The 20,271-nt window shown below is 37.9% G+C and overlaps 1 protein-coding gene across 1 annotated transcript in view; it reads left to right on the top strand.

Moving 5' to 3' along the window:
- DNAAF9 (dynein axonemal assembly factor 9) overlaps positions 1-20,271 on the top strand; it is a 2,711,795-nt gene that overhangs the window by 1,945,315 nt on the left and 746,209 nt on the right. The gene's annotated exons all lie outside the window — the stretch shown is intronic.

The raw sequence follows: 20,271 nt of genomic DNA, 5'->3' as shown, positions 1-20,271 counted from the left end.
GTATTCCAGCAAATGGAAAAGGTTTGCCTTTTGGGCACAGCAACGAGGTATAGACCCTCTTACCGCCCCAGTATCGGAGGTCTTGAATTTCCTGGCCTCTCTTTTTCAGTTGGGCTCCTCAGTTTCCACGATTAAGGTTCAGCTAGCGGCTATCTCTAATTTTCATGCTTCTTTTGAACCTTCATTAATGTCACACAAACTTTGCAAGTCTTTCCTTAAAGGAGCATGGCTCCTTAGGCCCCCGATATCTCATCCTGTCCCCCCTTGGGACCTAAATTTGGTTCTGGCTGCCTTAACTACCCGTCCCTTTGAACCAGCAGCTACCTGCGATTTGAAATTCCTGTCCTGGAAAACCGCCCTTTTAGTGGCCATAACTTCGGCCAGGCGGGTTTCAGAGCTTCAAGCTCTTTGTTCTGATCCTCCTTATTTGATATTTCACAAACATAGAGTGTCCCTGAAATTAAATCCCTCCTTTTTACCAAAGGTAGCTTCTTCTTTCTGCATTCAACAGTCTCTAGAGCTCCCTGTATTTTTTCCCCGAGTTCTCCAATAACGCAGAATATATCCTTCATCAGTTGGATGTCCATAGACAACTGCGTTTTTATTTGAATAGAACTGCTCAGACGCGGAAATCAAATCAACTGTTTGTTTCCTTTGCAATAAACAGATTGGGTCAACCAGTAGCTAAAACCTCCATAGCTAAATGGATTAAAGATTGCATCTCTTTCATTTATTCACAGGCTAACAAAGAGCTTCCCTTTCCAGTCAGGGCTCATTCTACCAGGGCAATGGCTACTTCTGTAGCTTTTCACTCCAAATTATCAATAGATGATATTTGTGCTGCGGCTACCTGGATTTCTCCGCACACTTTCATTTCTCATTACAAGCTAGATGTGGTTTCTCGAGGCAGGGCTTCCTTTGGTTCCACAGTTCTCAGGAGTGCTTTCCAATGAGCCACCCGGGATTTAGGTGCTAGGGACGCTGTCCCATCAGTTATGAATGTAGGCGAGATAGGATCCCATTACATCTTTTAGTTATGTACTTACCATAACTTCGGATGTATGGGATCCATCTCGCCTACATTCATACGTACCCACCCTCCTTTCCCCCCTTACATTCGGATTTAGAGGAAATGTAGTTCCATTTGGAGATCTTCTCTTGAAGAACTTTAGTTGGTTGTAGTAACTACTATTTTTTCTGTGTTTGCATGCAAGTATGAAAGCGAACAAACAAGATCTGGGGAAGCAGGTGTGGTGCATCCTGGGATAGAGGGTAGCCCAGCCAATAAGAGACTTCGTTCTAGTGTACTAGTTGGCCGAGTCGGAACCCATCAGTTATGAATGTAGGCGAGATGGATCCCATACATCCGAAGTTATGGTAAGTACATAACTAAAAGTTAACAAAGATCGCTTTCGTCCTTCTAGACTTCTTTAGGTCTGTGTACAAGAACCATAAAAACCTATATAATTGTATAATTAGTTAGTATTGTTATTACCATCATTTTGAATAAAGTGGAAAAAAAAAAAAAAAAAAAAAAAGAGAACCAAAAAAAAATAAAAATAAGAAAAAAATGTATGTATGATGACGGAAACAAAATATACACTTAAATTTCAAATGATTTAAAATGGTATTTAAAACCAATTTGTAGAAAAAAATAAAATAAAATACAATTAGTCATGTAAACAATGTGGCAATTTTCTAAGTTCCAGTGCACTTTTAATTGAACAGTAGTAGTTTAGTCCAGGCTTTCTAAAAGAGTTCAGTTTTAATTGCCATTGCCACATGAGTTCATGTTTCTCCAGAATATTCGGGATGTCTCCTTCAAGATCACCCATGTCTATGCGATCCAGGATCTGGAACTTAAAACCTGTGTGTCTTTTATGAAGAGAAAGGTGTTTGGCTAGTGCATTATTTTTACATCCAGAGCGGATTTCTGACAGATGACATGAAATCCTTCGCTTGGGTTTATTTACAGTCTTGCCCACATAGAATGCATCACATTCATTGCACTGTGCCCTTTAAATTACTTTTTTACTGTTAACAGTCACCCCCTGCACTGGTTTTAATGATCTTCTTTAAATAAGGGCAATAAAAACTATCACCTTGCTGTATAAATATACAAAATGTACAATTAGTTTCACATCTTTTAGTGCTTTTCTCACATGGTCTAGATTTAAATTCAACAAAACTTCTAATATTCCTGGCCTTCCTATAAACATATTATGGGGCTTCACCTAAGATGTTAATCAGAAAAGGGTTTCCTGTGACAATGTCCCAGTTTTCTTCAATAATATTTTTGATGCTGTGATAATCCAAAGTGTATGTCAGGATGCAGCTATTTTTGCATTTGTTATTCTCTGTGGAATTACTTAACATTTTTCTACTGGGGAGGTTGAGTGAAGGTACTTCAGTCCTTTTCAGTTCTATAATGGGTTCCAGGATGTTTTTTAACATCTTACTTTCATAGCCTCTCACTAGAAAATCACTCTCTAAGTTGTTAAGGTTTCTCAAAAATGGTTCCATCTCTGTGGTAATTCGAGCTAATCTATAGCCTTGGGATTTCACTACATTATACTTGGTTTTTGTAGGATGTAGACTTTTACTGTGGAGTAATAAGTTAACCCTCGTTGGTTTTCTGAATAGATCAGTGGTGATTTTGTTATTCTTGGTATCCTTAGAAATCTACATATCTAAGAAAGTGGTTGAAGTACAGCTATGGGAAGAGGTAAACTTCAGGAAGGGGGTTGTTTGATTTAGGTAAGTACTAAAATCTCCAAGCTGCAAGGTGTCACCTTCCCACACAATAAAGACATCGTCAATAAAACGTAAATAGCATGTGATATGCTGCATGTAATCTGTGTTGTTTAACACAACGTCCTCCTCCCATTTGCCCAGGGCTATTTTAGCTATGCTGGGAGCCATGGCAGCCCCCATTGCTATACCAGTTTTTTGTTTGTAGTGTTTGCCATTGAAAGTAAAGAAATTGAAGTCCAGTACAAGATTAATGAGCTTGCTTAACTTTTGCAGTTGTGCCTGCATACCCTGATTATGTTTCTTAAAAGACTCCATAGCTGCTGTTATACAGTAATTGTGAGGGAGCACTGTGTACAAGGATTCCACATCAATAGTTACCAAAATACTGTCAGCTTTCACTGTAATGTTTTTTATTTTCTTCAAAAAATCCATTGAATCTCTTATGTATGACGTATTCTTTTCTGCTAGAGGTTTCAGCAAGTAATCAAGGTAAATGGCTGTGGCTTCAGTAAGGGAACCTCCACTTGTTACCACCGGTCTATAAGGTGGGTCTTCTCTGTTCTTGTGTGGCTTTGGTATTCCAAAAAAGTAAGGTAAACGTGGGCATGGGCTCCATAAATAATTATAAAGATTTTCAGTGATAAGTTTTTCTTCCCATAATGTGGTGAGATTAGTGTTCCATAAATCATATGCTCTTTTTATGTCTTCCGTGGTAAATAACTCATAAAATCTGTTATCCTCCAGCATTGGTTGTAGCTAGTGGTATCAGTCACAAGTATACCTCCTCCCTTGTCTGCCTTCATTACATGCCTGGATTTGTCATTGCCTAGCCCAAGCAATGCTTTTCTTTCGGCCTGTGTTAAGTTATAAAGTTTTTTCTTAGGAGGTTTTTTAAGCAGTTTCCTGATATCCATCTTACATTTCACTTCGAAAGCAGCTAGTGTTTGATGTAGTGGTGGACAATAGCTGCTAGGCCTTTTTATAGTTTCATCAATAGGCTTATTTTCAGTGTCATTTCTTTTGCCATGAAACTGTACCCTTAAGTTGAGCTTCCTCACTAACATTTTAAGGTCTATCAGTACTTGAGCAACCTCACTCCTGCAGCTTGGTACAAAAGTAAGTCCTTTGGACAACACACTTTTTTCCTATTCAGTCAGTGCTTTAACAGAGTGGTTTCAGATAAGTGGAGCACCTGTTATTGTGGTACCTGTTGTTGTTGTTATTGTACCTGTTATTGTAGCTGTTTCCTCTGTCTGAGCCTGGGACCTGGATTGTAGTCGGGGTTCCAGTCAGGATTGCCCAGGTATTGTATTTCCCTTGCCCCTCATGTGGCAAGTAAAGCTGAACTCTTTTAGAAAGCCTGGACTAAACTACTACTGTTCAATTAAAAGTGCACTGGAACTTAGAAAATTGCCACATTGTTTACATGACTAATTGTATTTTATTTTATTTTTTTCTACAAATTGGTTTTAAATCATTTGAAATTTAAGTGTATATTTTGTTTCCATCATCATACATACATTTTTTTCTTATTTTTATTTTTTTCTGGCTCTCTTTTTTTTTTCCACTTTATTCAAAATGATGGTAATAACAATACTAACTAATTATACAATTATATAGGTTTTTATGGTTCTTGTACACAGACCTGAAGAAGTCTAGAAGGACGAAAGTGATCTTTGTCAACAATAGGTTATGAAAATAGAAACTGATTTGTACATGCAAAATGTATATGTATATATATTTATATATCATTTTTGATCGCAAAATGAACTAAGGTTGATATATTTCCAGCCATGTAGTATATTGCCTTGAATAAAATCACAGACTTAATAATAATCTACTTAATAATTTGGTTAAATAAGATGTACCATTAAAGTACATTAGGGCTATATATTATTATGACAGCTATTAGGTAGGGCAGGACCAGCTCGAATGTCACACTGATGGGGGAAGGGATGTGAATTTAACATGTGTACCAATAACACTTTGTTTTACAACACAATAAACCACTCCCATGCCTGATAAAAAGTATATATATATTTAGAAAGCTTGTGAGGAAATTATTACTCTATTTTTGTTTTACTTGGATCGCTTGTCTGTGTACTTAATAAAGGATTTTCGACTGGAAACAGACTGCCTGCCTGGCTTGGATTACTTTTGAATACTTAGTAATGCTGTAGAATTATATATTTTCTATTATTACTTTTTGACTTGACGAGTTTACTTTCGCTACTTCTACTACTATTGTCTGATCTGATTAATATACAGTGATTAACTAGAAATATATGGACTGAAAATGTTCCACACAGAGAAGTTACTTACACTGTTTTGTTTTTAGACCCACTACACTTTAGTGGGTTGTTTTGAGACTTCGGGGATACCACGGAGATTACTTGTTTTTTCAGTTCCACATACTACATGCATTCAATATGCGGATGACTCTACTATCATCTGCTCAGCTACTTCTCAAACTGAATTACAAACCCTTACCCAGATATCATTTAATAGTGTTGAACAATGGTTCACACACCGTTGCCTCCTCCTAAACCCAAAAAAAACAAAAATGCTACTCTTCTCACCACCCCGTAAGTCTACACCCACACATTTCACACTCGCATCTAACAATGGTACTCTTATTTCTCCCAACCCAACTACTAAACTCCTAGGAATAACAATTGACAATAACCTCAACTTTGACATGCATATTAACAATACTATAAAAACAGTCAACAAGAAACTTGGATCCCTCTATAGAATCAAACCCTTTCTTACACCAGTAGCTAGGGCTGCTATAGCTAGAACTCACCTAATCTCTACTGTACTTTATGCCTCACCCATTTATACAAATCTTTCTAAAAACAACCTCAACAAACTAGCAGTATCCTATAACAATATTGCAAGATTTACTACTGCCTCTCCTTTCAGAACTCATCACTGCCTTAATCTAAAACAACTTGGCTGACTAGAGTTTCTACACCATCTACAATTTCTCCAGCTTACTATAGCCCACAAGACCCTCTATCAACCCTCAAATACTCCCAATACTCTCAAGCCTGTTCACCCCCTACAGTAATCCTAAAAACTTGCGCTCATCTAACAAACTTCTTTTTAACACTTGCAGATCCAACAACTCAGCAAGTGATACCCTGTTCTCTAATACTGTTGGAAAGCTATGGAATTTACTACCTACTGATCTCACTTCTCTGTCTTCTCTTACACTATTTAAAAAGAAACTCAAATTATATCTCAGTACACACGGGTTATGTTCCTGTACTAATCCAGACTAACTTTCCTATGTCTCATTAATAACAACCATTCATCTTTATGTATGTATACCTCCTTACGGTCCTTGCGAAGCGCAGTTGTAGTATTGAAGTTTGTTATAAGAATGTTTATCTATTGCTAGTATTGAAGTTAGTATTGTTATAAGAATGTTTATCTATTGCTATTACAAAAAAAAAAAAAATTTTCTTTTTTGTTTTATTTCCTAACTGCTACTACTTTCTATATTTCAGTTTGTATCTATCTTTACTGTACTTCTTTTTATATTGTATTTTTGCATATGTCTTGGAGCTTTTCTCCCTGGGCTTCTACTGAAAATAGACATATATCCAGTTAGACTAGCCTGGTCAACAAATGTAAAATAAATAAATAAATATTTGCCCTTTATCCCTCAACTGTGTGAAACCATATTGAAAATAGATGTCTAATACTATACATGCATGAGCCGAATTTTCCTGAAATTCTAATTAATTAAATCTGCTGCTACAGTATTCCCATTTCACTCAGGATATCTCTCCTCAGTGTATGAGTATTTACTTAAAAATAGTTCATGTGATAAAGAAATTTTTTTGAATTTGGGGATTTACACTTGTGTGTTTTCCTCAACCCACACGAGTACTATTTTAAATTCTAGTCTGTCTCTATGTGTAACCCATATTGTAGTCATTCTTAGTCAGTGATATTCAGCATTAGATCACTGTTGCAATAGCTTAAGCTATTTGTGTTGTATCCTTGCCAAGGATACGACTGGTCAGCCTTGGTCTAACTGCCAGGAGCATGAGCAGTTAAAAATGCAGATCACCAAAAGGTTCAGAGCTTTCTTGTCAATGAAGTGTTCATCTTTTTCAGGTTTCATGGAATCCTAATAATCCTTCACAGCTGGGCACAGATAAGTTCTCTTTTAGGTAAATCCTTCCATGGTTTTAGTTTTCTGAAAAAAATAGTGTTTTATGTAAAATTAATGTTGGTTATGTTAAGGAAACGTATTTTATTTGGACTCTGTTTGTACCAGTGGATTTTATTACTGTAAATGCTTGTAGAAACATATTCTATTTAAATCTGTTTTTAAGAACATTTTCTAATTGTCTTGTTTAGAGTTTATGTTAGGGCAGGACTTGGTGCTTTTGGGGGCTGCCAGGATTTTTTTTTTTCTTAATTTAAAATTACTTTTTTTATCGGGCACTGTGTGTACTGCTCTGGCAGGCTCCACTAACCATCTTTGAAGCTGGTCCTGTAGAGAAGTTACCAGTCTTCTTTGATGTTTATCATTTGATCACTGGTACAGTAGCCTTCGCTTATATGGTATCCTACCTGGGATATAGCAGATATAGCAAGTGGCCAGCTTCCAAATCTTAAAGACACTTTCTGTCTGCTGAAACTGTTGAAAAACTTGAGCAGATATGAAACAAGTCAGTGGTCTGGGCACTAAGCCCTTCAAAGCTTTCCTACTGCTGAAGAGTGCTCCTGGTGAGGGCTTTTGAAGGTCAGTGGTTAGCTAGCCTCCAGTGCTGAACAGATAAGTTCCCTTTAGAGAAAAAAGTCCACAGTTTATTTTATGATTGAAACAGTACATTTTTAAGTTAAACTATTTGTTTTATGTTAGAAATATACTTTTTTTTCAAACTGTCATTTGATTTTTTTTTGTCATTTGAGAGACTGTAGTTCTGTTATTACTTTTAGTGTAAATCTTGTATCTAACAGTTACTCTATTTTTTGTGTGATGAGTTTTTATAAGTTGTGTTTAGGGGCTGGGATAAGTGTATGCTGTTCTTGTCATGGTGTTTTTAGGGTGAAACAGTACTTTTACTGACTACTGCTGCTGTTAGTTTTACCTAGATTTCAGGCTTCCATCTTACTGTGGATCAAATTTACCTGTCCATCTCTTGTTCCTTCTCTGGCCACAAAAAGAAGAAAGTTTCCACACAGCCTTCACCCAGCTGCAGATGGATGACTCTGTAGTAACCCTTCCTGGTCGTTCAAACCACTCTTCTTTCTTGGTTTCCTCTTGGCCCCTTCAGCCACCAGGGACCAGAGATGCACACATCCTTTGTGGCTGTTAGTGTCCTTAGGCATGGAAGAACCCCTCTTGGTTATCTTGGAGAAAGGAACAAAGCATGTTTCTCTGTGATGTCCCTGACAGGAGCCTATCTGCTTCTGTTAAAATGAAACAAAGTTAAATATTTATCTTCTCTTGTCTCTTTTCTGGGATGATCTACTGGACTTAGTTTAGGTTTTTTACCCTTATCATTCTAGATTTATTAGCATGAGAAAAGGAAGTTATTTTCCTAAACATTCCCAGGGTGGTAAAGAAAGAAGTGATTATGGAGGAACAACTTCTGTTTGTCTCAGGAAACGGAGTTTGCTTTTGAGAACAGTATTATATCCGATTGTCACCTGGGAGTATTTTTTTCTGAAACCATATCAAGGATGAACCAGCTATTTCATTGGATCATAATGGAATTCCATATTCCTTGAAAAAAATCATATAGGTTCACAGATTAGTAATAGGCTAACTGCTCTTATGAGCCATTTTAAGCCTAGCCAATTACCCCATTTGAGAATCAAACACTCCACCTTGTGTCTATAAGGTAAACACCTTAGCCATTATGTCAACCTCCCACTGATTTATTACAGCAGGAATTTCTTCAGTCTACCCCTGTTCTTCTTGTTCTTCCAGCCTTGGAGGATGTTTTTATTACAGACTGCACCATGGCTGATAACCAGCATGCAGCCTCTAAGAAGGTTGATAGATGATACAAACTTCCTCAGCCTTACAAATTTCTGTTTTCTAATCCCAGATCTTAGTCTTCAGTGAATTCCTTGCTAAGTCTTTCTTCTGCTAAATATTTAGTAAATGCTAATCACTCCCCGTCTGATACAGATGGGGAAGTTTTTGACAGATTTGGGAAAAGAGTGCATTCCTCTAATACTGCCATTTTTAAGATTCTTAACTGTCCGGCTTGTATGTTATAGTTTTTGCTTGCTTCATTTGAGAATATAAGGAACAGTACAAATCATCTTTGAATTCTTTTATTGCTTCTTTGTCTGAAGTAAAAAAAAATATTCTCTGAAGTTTAATTATGACTCAGCTGATGGCTCCTCTAGAGCAGTAGCTTCTGGGTCTGTTATGAAAAGTTTTGCATGGTTGCATTCTTAGTTTACACAAGGATGTTAAAAATTGAGCTTTTGAATTCTCTCCTTGGTAGGAAGGGTGTTTTTGGACCATCTGCAGCTGAGATTCTAAAAAAACTGCGATGTTACAGGGAAACTGATTTTAAGGGGTGACTCAGATTTTCATCTTCATTCTCCAAGTTTGTTAAAAGATGCCCTTCACAAACTGGAATTCATGGAGAACATTCTAAACTCCTCCCCACAGGATTGTATTCCTGGAGTGTTTCCTAGATTATTTAGTTTAAGGAACTTTTCTTTCACAGGAAAATGTAGATCTGTTGTTGAGTTTTTTCTACTCAGCCCAGGTTCAGCAAGGGAACTTCCTGGGATACAAGGAATTGTGGCTTATATGATTCTCATCATTCTGCTAGCCAGACACCACATAAGCTAGATTCAGTGGTAGCTACAATGTATGTGATTCTAGCATCTGTAAATTCTGAAGTTTTGAATTCCAGTTTTGGAATTTGTTAAAAAAGAACTGCTTTGGTGGGGAGACCAGTTTTATCTGAATCCAGATCTCCCATTTTCTCTTCCGACTATAGTCTGGAACAACCAATGTCTTAGACTTTGGTTGTGGAGTTGTGTCTTTGGGGGGGGGGGGGGGTAAATGTGCAAGGCTTTTGGAACAAAAAAGATATACTAAGACACATAAACATGAAAAAGATGTTGGAAGTTATAAATGCATTCAACTCTCTGTCTGTGGTCTCCAGGACATCTGCAAGTTATTACAGAAACACCACATTGACATGGTACATAAACCGGGAGTTCTAGATCTTGCTGTCTGTACAGATTAGCCATGGTAGCTTGAGGTGTAATTATTCTGCACAGTCTCACTCTACAGGAGGTTTACTTACCATCACAGCAAAACATTTTGGCAGACAAGCCGAAGAGGACCAGGACATTCCCTCACAAATGGAAATGAAATCAGGGGGTCTTGCAGGATTTGATCCAAATATGGGAAGCACCTCATTTAGATCTGTTTGCCTGCATTCACAACAAACAAGAAACAAAATTATGTTCCAAGACTCCTTGAATGCTGACCTGGAAACAGATACATTTTCATTTCCTTAGTAATAATGCTTCTGTATGCCTTTCCACTCTTTCCAGCGATATCCAGGGTCATTCTTAAAATTCAGAATGGCTCTCCAAAGATAATTATGGTAACTCCCTTCTGACCTAAGCAACAGTGGGTCTTCCATTGTTAGGAAATGGTCAAGGCAATTACCACAGCTTCTTCACAGACTGGACCTACTTACACAAGACAGAGGTTGTTTGATACAACCCAGTTTAAAACAACTTCATGTAACTGCCTGGATGATAGAGTTTTAATACCTTTTAGGCACCTTTTTTTTTGTGGGTGTGCCATAGGTATTAAAGGGGGCAAATAGACCTTCTGCTGGGAAATCATACATTGGCAAATCTGAAAATATCTATTTGGTGTCGTGCTAATAACCAAGATCCATTTAAGGCTAGTATTCCTCTGGTTCTGCAATATATATGTGAGTTATATTCTGGATTTTCTTACTTCTATATCTATGTTAATTTCTCAACCATTTCAAGTTGTCTGCCCAAGGACTCCTCCCACTTTCATTGCATTCCCATGTTCAGATGTTTTTGAAAGGGGTTATGCATATCCGTTCACCCAGAAATACTGGTGGCTTTTCCTTGGGATCTTAATTTTGTTTAAAAAATGTAATTCTTGTTCCATTTGAACCTGCTCATGAGACTGATATGTTATTTTTAACATGGAAACAGTTTTGCTGATTGCTCTGACTTTTGCAAGAAGAGTGTCTGAGTTGGAAGTGTTTGTGGTTGGTCGGCCATATCTAATTTTCACAAAGGTATGGTTTCTTTGAAAAGTAATCCTTCATTTATGCCTAAGTGGTATCACAGTTTATTTTGACCCCTGCTGTCTTTCAAGATTCTGAAAGTAAAGGAGAAGAGATTTTTCATACTCTGGATGTCCACAGACAATTCAGATACTGCCTTACAGAATTAAGATATGTCTTATAAGGTAAGAAAAAGGGTACAACCTGTGTCAAAGCAGACTGTTTCCAAATGGTTGTCCCATACTTTCTCCTTTTCATGTTGTCACCATAACAAGTCAAATCCAGGTATGGTCAAGGCACATTCTAATACTGGCTTTTTGGAAAGGCCTGAACTCCAAAAGTATTCTGGAGGCAGCAACTTAATTCTCTGTGCATACTTTTATGAAGCACTACAAACCAGATTCCTTTTCCAAGTTTAGAGAAGGCTTTGACTGGACCATTCTCCAGGGGCTCCTCTATCGTCATCCTTTCTCCTCCCAAATATTATAATCTGTGGTATTTTCTAAGGCTACTGCATCACAGTACAGTTGTGTAAGTAAACTTAACATAACAGAAGATGTTTGAATAATCACTGCTGCAATAGCTGCACCTTTCACCCCCCCCCCCATTATTTTTGTTTGCCTGGCTGAGGACATTGTTGTATACCTAGCACTGGTCTATGTTAGGACTTTAGCCTCCTTTTTAATTGGCATAAAAACATTGAAGGGCTTGGCACCCAGACTGCTGATTTTCTCCAACAGTGCTGATGCTCTCAACAGTCTGGGCATGTGGAAGATGCAGTTAAGCTTTAGAAGCTTGCTGGCTGCTATATCTGTTATATCCTAGGCATGATATAAACCATATTGCTAAGGCTACTGCAGCTGCCATCATTCAAGCATGTACTGTTATGACAAGTTTACTTACAACAGTGCACTTTCTTCCTTCTCCCATCCACAAGAAGAAGAAAGTTGTTAGGGAGTCTTTGGGTGTGGCTGGCTCCAGTTTTTCCTCAGCCACTGATTGGTGAGTCTGCGGTGGCTGGTTTTGTTTCCTTGGACTGCTCATCATTTCCCCCTGGTCTCTCTGGTGTAGCACCTAAATCCACTAAGGATTTGAGGGATAGACACGTCCTCTGTTGTGCTGTAGGGTTGCCTTCCACAATCAAGAGAGAACCACTCTTGTCGGTCACTGAGGAAGTTGTGGATGAAAGTCTCCCACATAGCCAGGAAAAGGAACCTGAGACCTGTGATAGACTTCCTGCTCTAGGTTGATCCTTTTCTAGGGAGTTTCCCAGAAAAAGAAAACAAAAAGTAGAAAGCTTGATTTCTTTTGTTTCTGTTTCAACAGGCAGGGAAGATTTGCTGGGATTTATTAAGGAATTAATTTCTTCTTTTGCTGTACCTACTACTTCTGGGAATAAAAGATAAAAAGCTTCCCGTCTTTCTGACTCTGATTTTTCATTCAGAAGAGCAAAGATTGCCGGGAGAATTTCTGCTTTAGGATTTCCTTCACAACCTGAAGATTCTGATTCTGAGGAAAGAGTTGCTTCAGATTCCTCCAAAAGTCTTTTCTTTTTCTCTATGATGAAATAGGTTTTTCATTGGAATCCGAATGAAGTGACTATTTCCCAACAAATTTACTATGATTTATTACACTTAAGCATTCCTCATTCTGTAGTTATTCCTCTTGTATTTTCTGCTTTACAGAATATTTTCTTCACAGCGTATAGTTTATCTGACAGTCAACCTCCTCCCCATAGGAAATCCTGTGGGTTATACAGAATACATCAAACTCACAGATTCTTATTTTCTAACCCTAAAGTAGACCATTTATTGAATACCCTATCCAAAACTGCTTCGGCTAGACAAATTGCAAATGCTAATCCCAAGGATGGGAAATCTTTTGATACACATCATACACTTATGAAGAAAGTTTATTCTTCTGCCACTTGAACATATTTACTTCTGTCTTTTAGAGAACATAAAATGTTAACTGTTAACCTCTTTTTCTGAGGCAAAAACATCTTTTGAATGCCTCCTTTTGTATCTGTTTCTCATGTTATTAAATATGCCTTAAAAGTGTTCTTACGATGCTGCTGATTGTTGCTTCTGGGTCAGTAATGAGAAGATTTGCTTGGTTATGTTCACAAAATCTTCCTGAAGATTTCAAAACTGAGATTTTACATTATCCATGGACAAGGAATTTATTTTTGGTCCTTCTGCAGCTCACGTGCTTAAAAGGTTAGATGAGGGGAAAATTGATTCATGGGATGACCCAAGTCTTGCTCTCCTTCCCTTTTTAATGCAAATAAAAATTTTCTTTCCACCTCAGCTCCCTTTCTCAAAAAATACTTCAAGCAGCAAGGTGCCAGCATACAAATTTAAGTGGTAAGGAGGCTCCAAAAGGAAAGGGAAAGCCTATCAAAATCAGTCTCTCCAAAAAGTCAGAATGACTATTTTCTATTCAGACAGGTACATTTTCAGGATTCTGAGGTAAGTAGCTTCTAGGATACTAATGATTCCCTTGACCGAACTTCATGTGAGAAAAATTCAGTAGTACTGCAAGTCATCTGGACTCAACATCTGCACCCTTTCTCTTTTCAGATCCCTACACTGAAGTTTGTAAGGAGGGGCGGTTCTGTGGTAGATAAATTGGTTCTCTCAAAATCCAAATCTTCCTTTTTCCTTTCCTTCTCATCCAGTCCATCACAATGGATGCTTCTAACCTTGTATGGGCAGTGGTTTTAAAAGGAATGAAAGTTCAATGTTTCTGGAACAAACAGGACAGAACAAAACACACAATTTTAGAGACATTATGGCAGTAATAAATTCTTTGAATGGCCTGAATAGTTTTTGGTCTCCAGTACCTCTACAAATGTTCACAAACAAAGCCATAGTGATGCAGTACATAAACAGGGGATACCACCAGATCTTACCCCTATAAAGACTTGCTATGATAGCCTGGGAGTTAGCAACCTGACTCAGTTTGACTCCCCAGGTGTCTCACATTCCATCAGAGCAAAAAAAAATGTATTAGACAAGCTAAGCAGAACCAGGGCAATCCTTCTAGAAAAGAAACTGCCTCTGGAGGCCTTCCAGAATTGATCCAGCTGTGGGGAACAAGTAGATCTGTTTGCCTCCACTCAGAACAGACAGTTCAAAGAAATTCTGCTCTAAGATTCTTTGCAAACAGCCCTGAAAGACAGATGCTTTCTCATTTCCATGGACGGAAATGCTTCTTTTTGCCTTTCTACCAATTTCTAGGGTTACTCTAAAGATCTAGAAGGACTCCTGAAAGGTAATAGTTTTGACCACATTTTGGCCCAGGCAACAGTGATTCTCCCTTTTGAAACTGGCAAAGGGCAGTTACCACAAGCTTTCACAAAAGACAGGAATTGTTATGATACACTCCAACCTGAAAATTCATCAGTTGACTGCCCTGATTGTCTTTTTTATTTACCTTCTTTCTGAGGATGTTCAGCAAGTACCGACAAAGGCTGAAAAACTGCTACTAGGAAATCATATATGTCTTAGTGGAAACAATTTTTGACTTTGTGCCATTCCAAGGAGCAGGACGCTTTAAAGCCCTGGGTTCCCGATTATTTGTATTAGTTATTATCTTCTGGCCTTTCTTACTCTTCATTTCTGCCCCTGTATCCTCACCTCTCTTCCTATTGCTAAGTCAAGCAGTTTTGGAAATGGGTTTTACATATCTATCCCCCTAGAAAACAAGTGGTCATCCTTGATATCTCAGTTTTGTGCTTAAGAAACTTACTCTTTTTTTCTGTTTGAACCAGCTTAGCTTGTCAGGGTGATTTAAATTTTTTAACATGGAAGACTGTTTTACTCATTGCTTTATCTTCTGTTAGAAGTGTGTCTGAATTACTGGCTCTAACAATTCGTTATTGCTACATCATTTTCAACAAGGATAGGAATTCTTTAAGAACCAGTACTTCTTTTACACCTAAAGTGGTTTTAGAGTTTATCTTGAGAAGGTCTAGTAATCTCCTAAGGTCCATAGTTAAGTATTAGGCTACCTGTCCTTGCAGGCCTTTATTTTTTTTTTAAGCTTAGACAATTTCCCTTCAAAGGTGAGAATCAAACCCTGTACCATATGTTTATCAGGTAAACACCTTAGCCATTATGCCCCCCCCCAAAAAAAAGGGGGGAGGGAAGATTTTTTCATACTCTGGATGTCCACATGCAGCTCAGATACTACCTAGACAAAATCAGTCCTTTAGGAAAGCCGTTTGTCTCATATGAAGATAAAAGAAAAGGTAAGCCAGGGCCAAAGCAGACTATTTCTAAGTGGTTGTCACTTATTTCCTTTTTTCTATTCTCACTATAACATGTCACTTCCAAGTAAGGTTAGGGTCTGTTCCACCAAGGCTGTATCTTCTTCTGTGGCTTTCTGGAAAGGGGTCATCCTGTGTACATTTTTTTTTATTTTGCAAAGCAGTATAAATTGGATTCCTTTTCCAGGACCAAAACAGGCTTTTCTAGGACCGTCATGCATGGGCACCAGGATTCTTATTGTAGTTTTTCCTCCCATTTTGATTTCTAAGCTGTAGTAATTTACCTGAATAGCTTAGGTTACTGTAACAGTAATCCATTGTTGCACATAGTACAGTTGCATAAGTAAACTTACCATAACAGCATATGTTCTAATAGATCATTTTTGTAGTCATCTCCTCCCGCCACTTTTTAGTTGCTTTTTTTGTTTGTTTTTATATTACCAGGGTGTGGATTTATGTACTGTTGGGTAAAGAGTTGCTCTTGATTTACTTTTCCTTTCATTTTTCCTTTGAGGGCTATTGCCTTCCTTCTTGGGGCAAGAAAGTTCTGAAGCTTTTGGTACTTTACTGCTTTCAAATGGAGCGCCTTGCAGTTATAGCATGTGGAAGGTGCCCGTTAGCTTTGATAAGCTGGCCAGGTGGTCATATCCTTGGCAGGCTGTAACCTGAATAGCTTGGGCTGCTACAACAGTAATCTAGCTGAACATCTGCTGTTGTGGTATGTTTGCTTACATAGCTATACTTTTATCTGTTGCACCTAAGTTTAATAATTGTAAGAACTAATAGCTCTTTTATCCAACTTTATTGTAGGTATCCTATGTATATCCAAGTTAGAATGTTTTAGAAAATTTCAGTGTATAAAAATGTAACCCATAAGTTAATAATTTCCTTTCCTTAGTCAGCAAGTGCATTTATGTATGTGTCATACGTTTATAAAAAAAAAATAAAGTACTGTTGGTTTTACTTTCAGTGGGCATGCAATAAATAAATACAAAAATAATGCCCATTTTGTAAACATCTCGGCCGTAAAAGTGCACACAAAACAACGTTTTCAGTCATTTCATTACATTTCCCAGAACAGACAGACATTTTGATGTACTATTTAGTACTCATAAGTACTTATTACTCACAGTACTGCAGACGCATATATTGTAAATCGTGCTGCCTAATAATGTTAGTATATTATGTCTGTATGCCTAACAAAACACATCTTAAATATGTCTAAACCTTCGTTACACCTTAAAATGAGGGATTATGACTGTCCCTCCAGTTGTAACATGTTTAAGTATTCGAGATATGGATGCCGAGAAATTTACATCAAGAACAGAGTTATAGAGTGGTTTAGAAGCCAACCCCTTCAGAGCTTTCCTGCTTCTGAACAGCACTCCTGTTGTGGGCTTTTGAGGATGATAGTAGGCTAATGCTTTCCATTGCTGGGCAGATGAGTTCTCTTTGAGACCAAAAAAAAAACTTCCATATTTACTTTTTATGACAGAAACTGAACTTTTTTTCTGTGAAAATATACATTTTAAGTTAAGAAAAAGTATTTTCATTGACTGACACATGACTTTTAGTAACTTAAACATAAGCGTTACTTTTTATTTTTGTGGGAAGAAATTGTTTAAACTAATTTAAAACTACTTTTTCTTGAGACAAAAGTTGTAATTTACTTTTTTGTGCAGTTGGGTAAGTGTTTTACTGTTTTTTGTGGAAAAGGTTACTTTGTTTTTTAATTACTACTTATGGGTTTTACTGCTGCCAGGCTTCCCTAGGAATCGGGCATCTTTTTGTGGCATAACCATGGAACACTGCTATTTCCGTGGTTCTTTCTTTTTCCAGCCACAAAAGAAGAAATTAATAAACAGTCTTTGCCACCACAGCAAGCTGCTAAGTGCCTCAGCAGCATATGAGTGACTCTGCTGTGGTCATTTATTCATCTTTTTACTTGCCTCCCTCTGGCGTAGTCCCTACAGTCACCCTGAACCAGGGGTTAGATACATTCTCTACAGCTATTGGACTGCCCTTGACAGGCAAGAGATAACCACTCTTGACTCTCCTGGGAGATGGGGCAGGGAATACTCCTCTTCCTAGTCAGACTGATATACCTATCCCTGGGGAGTTTTTTTTTTCCTCTGGCAAAAGTGGGTCTGATTTTCCACGGATTCTTGTCAAAAAGAAGTAGAAACTTAGACAACTTCTCCTGTTTCTGTCAGTGTGGACAGGATTAATTTATTGGGCTTAGCTCAGGGTTTAGTTCAGGCTCTTAACCCTTTGCTGTTTCTGGTAAAAGATAAAGGGATTCTTCATTTTCCGAAGATGTTCATGCTTCTAAACCACAAAATGATTGTGAAGGGGCAAATTTTCTGTTGTTTCCTCGGGTTTTTGATTCAGATTCTATGTAGACTGTGGCTTCTGACTGTCCCTTTCAGGAACGGCCTTAGGTCAACTGGTGCCCCCCCCACACCACCCGGTGCCCCCATCCTGGTCAACCTACACCAAATAAATGCTGGAAAAGTGCTCCTGCCAGAGCAGCGCCCTAGGCAGCCGCTTAGTTGGCCTATGCCTAAGGCCAGCTATGGTCCCTTTGAAGGATTCTCTTTCTCTGAAACTATTTCCAGAAAGGATCAGTTATTTTATTGGTAGCATAATGACAGTCAACTGTCCCTGAAGAAGTATTATGATTAATTGCAACTAGATTTTCCAGAATCTATTCCACTTCCTTTTGTTCTTTTAGAAGTGGAGGATTTTTTTGCCACAGCTTATAACTTGCCTGCTTTTTGCCCCAATAAAGTAGATTGTATAAAGTTCCTAAGTCTTCTACATTTTTATGTACTAATCACAGGTCAGATCCAGCAGTTATTCCACTTGTAAGTCATGCTGCTGCTAAATATCTGGTTAATACCAATCCCTCCACTTTTGACAAGGATGGGAGGATTTTGATAGATCTGAGAAAAGTGTATTATTCTGCAGCACTTATTTTTAGAATTCTCAAGCTCATATGCTAAAGTTTATGCTTTTCTCTTTTGAGAACATGGGAATATATGACATTTTTTTCTCTTCTAAGGAAAAAAAAGTATTTGTGTAACCTAATTGCGTCTTTGTCTCAAGTAGCTAACCACTGTTTGAAATGTGCTTGTAATTCTGCTGATACCACTTCAAGGACCCATGGCTGCTGGAGCTGTCTTGAGGAGGTTTGCTTGATTGTATAGCAAGAACCTTTCAGATGTCAAAGCTGAAATTTTAAATTCTGTCTTAGACCATGAGTTAATTTTTGGACCAGCTACTGTGCAATGGGAGAGGTAAGCTGATTCAAGGAATATCTCAGATTTTTCAGTCTTCCATCTCCAAGTTTGCCAAGGGGTTTAATGCTACCCCTAGAATGTTTTTTTTTTCCAAAAAGCAAAATAAACAAACAAACAAACACAACAAGCTTCTAGTGAGCAATCATTTAAAAAACAATGGCAAGTAGGTTCCAAAAAGACAGGAGGATCCCCCTCCTTCCTGTCAGTCAGCATTGCATCTGCTGTCTCAGGGAGTGATAGAAACTGACTTTTCTCAGTTAGAAGAAGGATTTTATTCAAGAATGTTTGTGGTGCCAAAGAAAGAACATTCATGGAGACCAGTTTTCTTTCTAAACGTATGTCTGATTGTGCCAAAGTTCAAAATGTTATCCTTTCACAACTCTCATTTCCAATTAGGGTTTTCTGGTGACCTAATATTGAAAAGATGCATATCATCACATTTTTGTATCTACAGATTTCAGATTTTTCTTAAGGCTTTCTGTATCTGGATCACATTATCAGTTTTCAGTGTTTCTCTTTGGTCTGCCCAGTTCTTCAAGGGAGTTTTCCCAAAGTGTCTAGCTGTTGTAGTAGACTGGAAGCTATTCATTCACATTTTTGCCTTATTTAGATGAATTCCTTGCCTTTGCAGAGCATTTTTCGAACTGTTAGGAATTTCTTATTTGGGTGAGGGATCTCCTACACAGTCTGGGGTTCTAGGAGAATATGTGCAAGTATTGTTTGACTCCTTCTCACAGGATTGTTTTCTAGTATGTTTCCTAGATACTTCAGCACAAAGAGCATTTCTTCCACAGGAAAAAAAGTAGATCTGTATCTAGATCTATTCCTGAGTTTTTCCACTCTGACTACTGTCTCAATGAAGAAATTTCTCAGGATTCCGGGCTCCCTGTTCCATAATTCTCATGATTCCTCTAGCAAAACTCCACACGAGAAAAATTCAGTAGTGTCTAAAATCTCTATGGTTCCAACTTCAACATCCCCTGAAATTCCAGATTCTAATTTTAGAGGGTTTGTGAAAAGGGACATAAAATTCAGGTTTCCCATATTTCCTTCAAGCTCCAGCATAATCTGTAACAACAGACACCTCAGACTTTGCTTGGAAAGCATTGTCTATGAGAATAAAAGTTCAGTGTCTTTGTAACAGAAAAAGCTGATTAAAACTCATAAACATTAAAGAGATGTTGCCACTTATAAATGCTGTCAACGTTCTCAATTGTCTGTGACTCCCAGAACCACTACAAGTGTTTACAGACAACACTACAGTATGTGGTACATAAACTGATGGGGAGGGGGACCAGATCATATCTTCTGTGCAGACTAACCAGGGTAGCCTGGAGTGTAGCATTTCAGCACAATTTCAGTCTAGTGGTCACCTCCAGAATCAAACACGGCTGTACATAACCCTTGTGTAAAGTTGTGCCTACCACCCATCCAATCATGAAGACTTGCCTTAAAAGTAACCAACATAATATTTTGTTTACCTGTTTTGGTAACATGTTTCATAGCCTGGGAATATGTTTTATTAGGAACCTTACCCTTCATTAATATTAGCATTTTCTGGTTACACATGCCTCCCACAACACACATTCAGTTCTGAAGCTACAGATAAAGGTTTATGTGATACTAATAGTGATTATTTGCCCACGATGTGAAGTCAAAT

The sequence above is a fragment of the Protopterus annectens genome, chromosome 2.part2, assembly GCF_019279795.1.
Source record: "Protopterus annectens isolate FY-2018-M chromosome 2.part2, PAN1.0, whole genome shotgun sequence".
Classification (NCBI taxonomy): Eukaryota; Metazoa; Chordata; order Ceratodontiformes; family Protopteridae; genus Protopterus; species Protopterus annectens.
The sequence above is the reverse complement of the archived record's forward strand: the minus strand, read 5'-3'. Positions and strand labels throughout refer to the sequence as shown.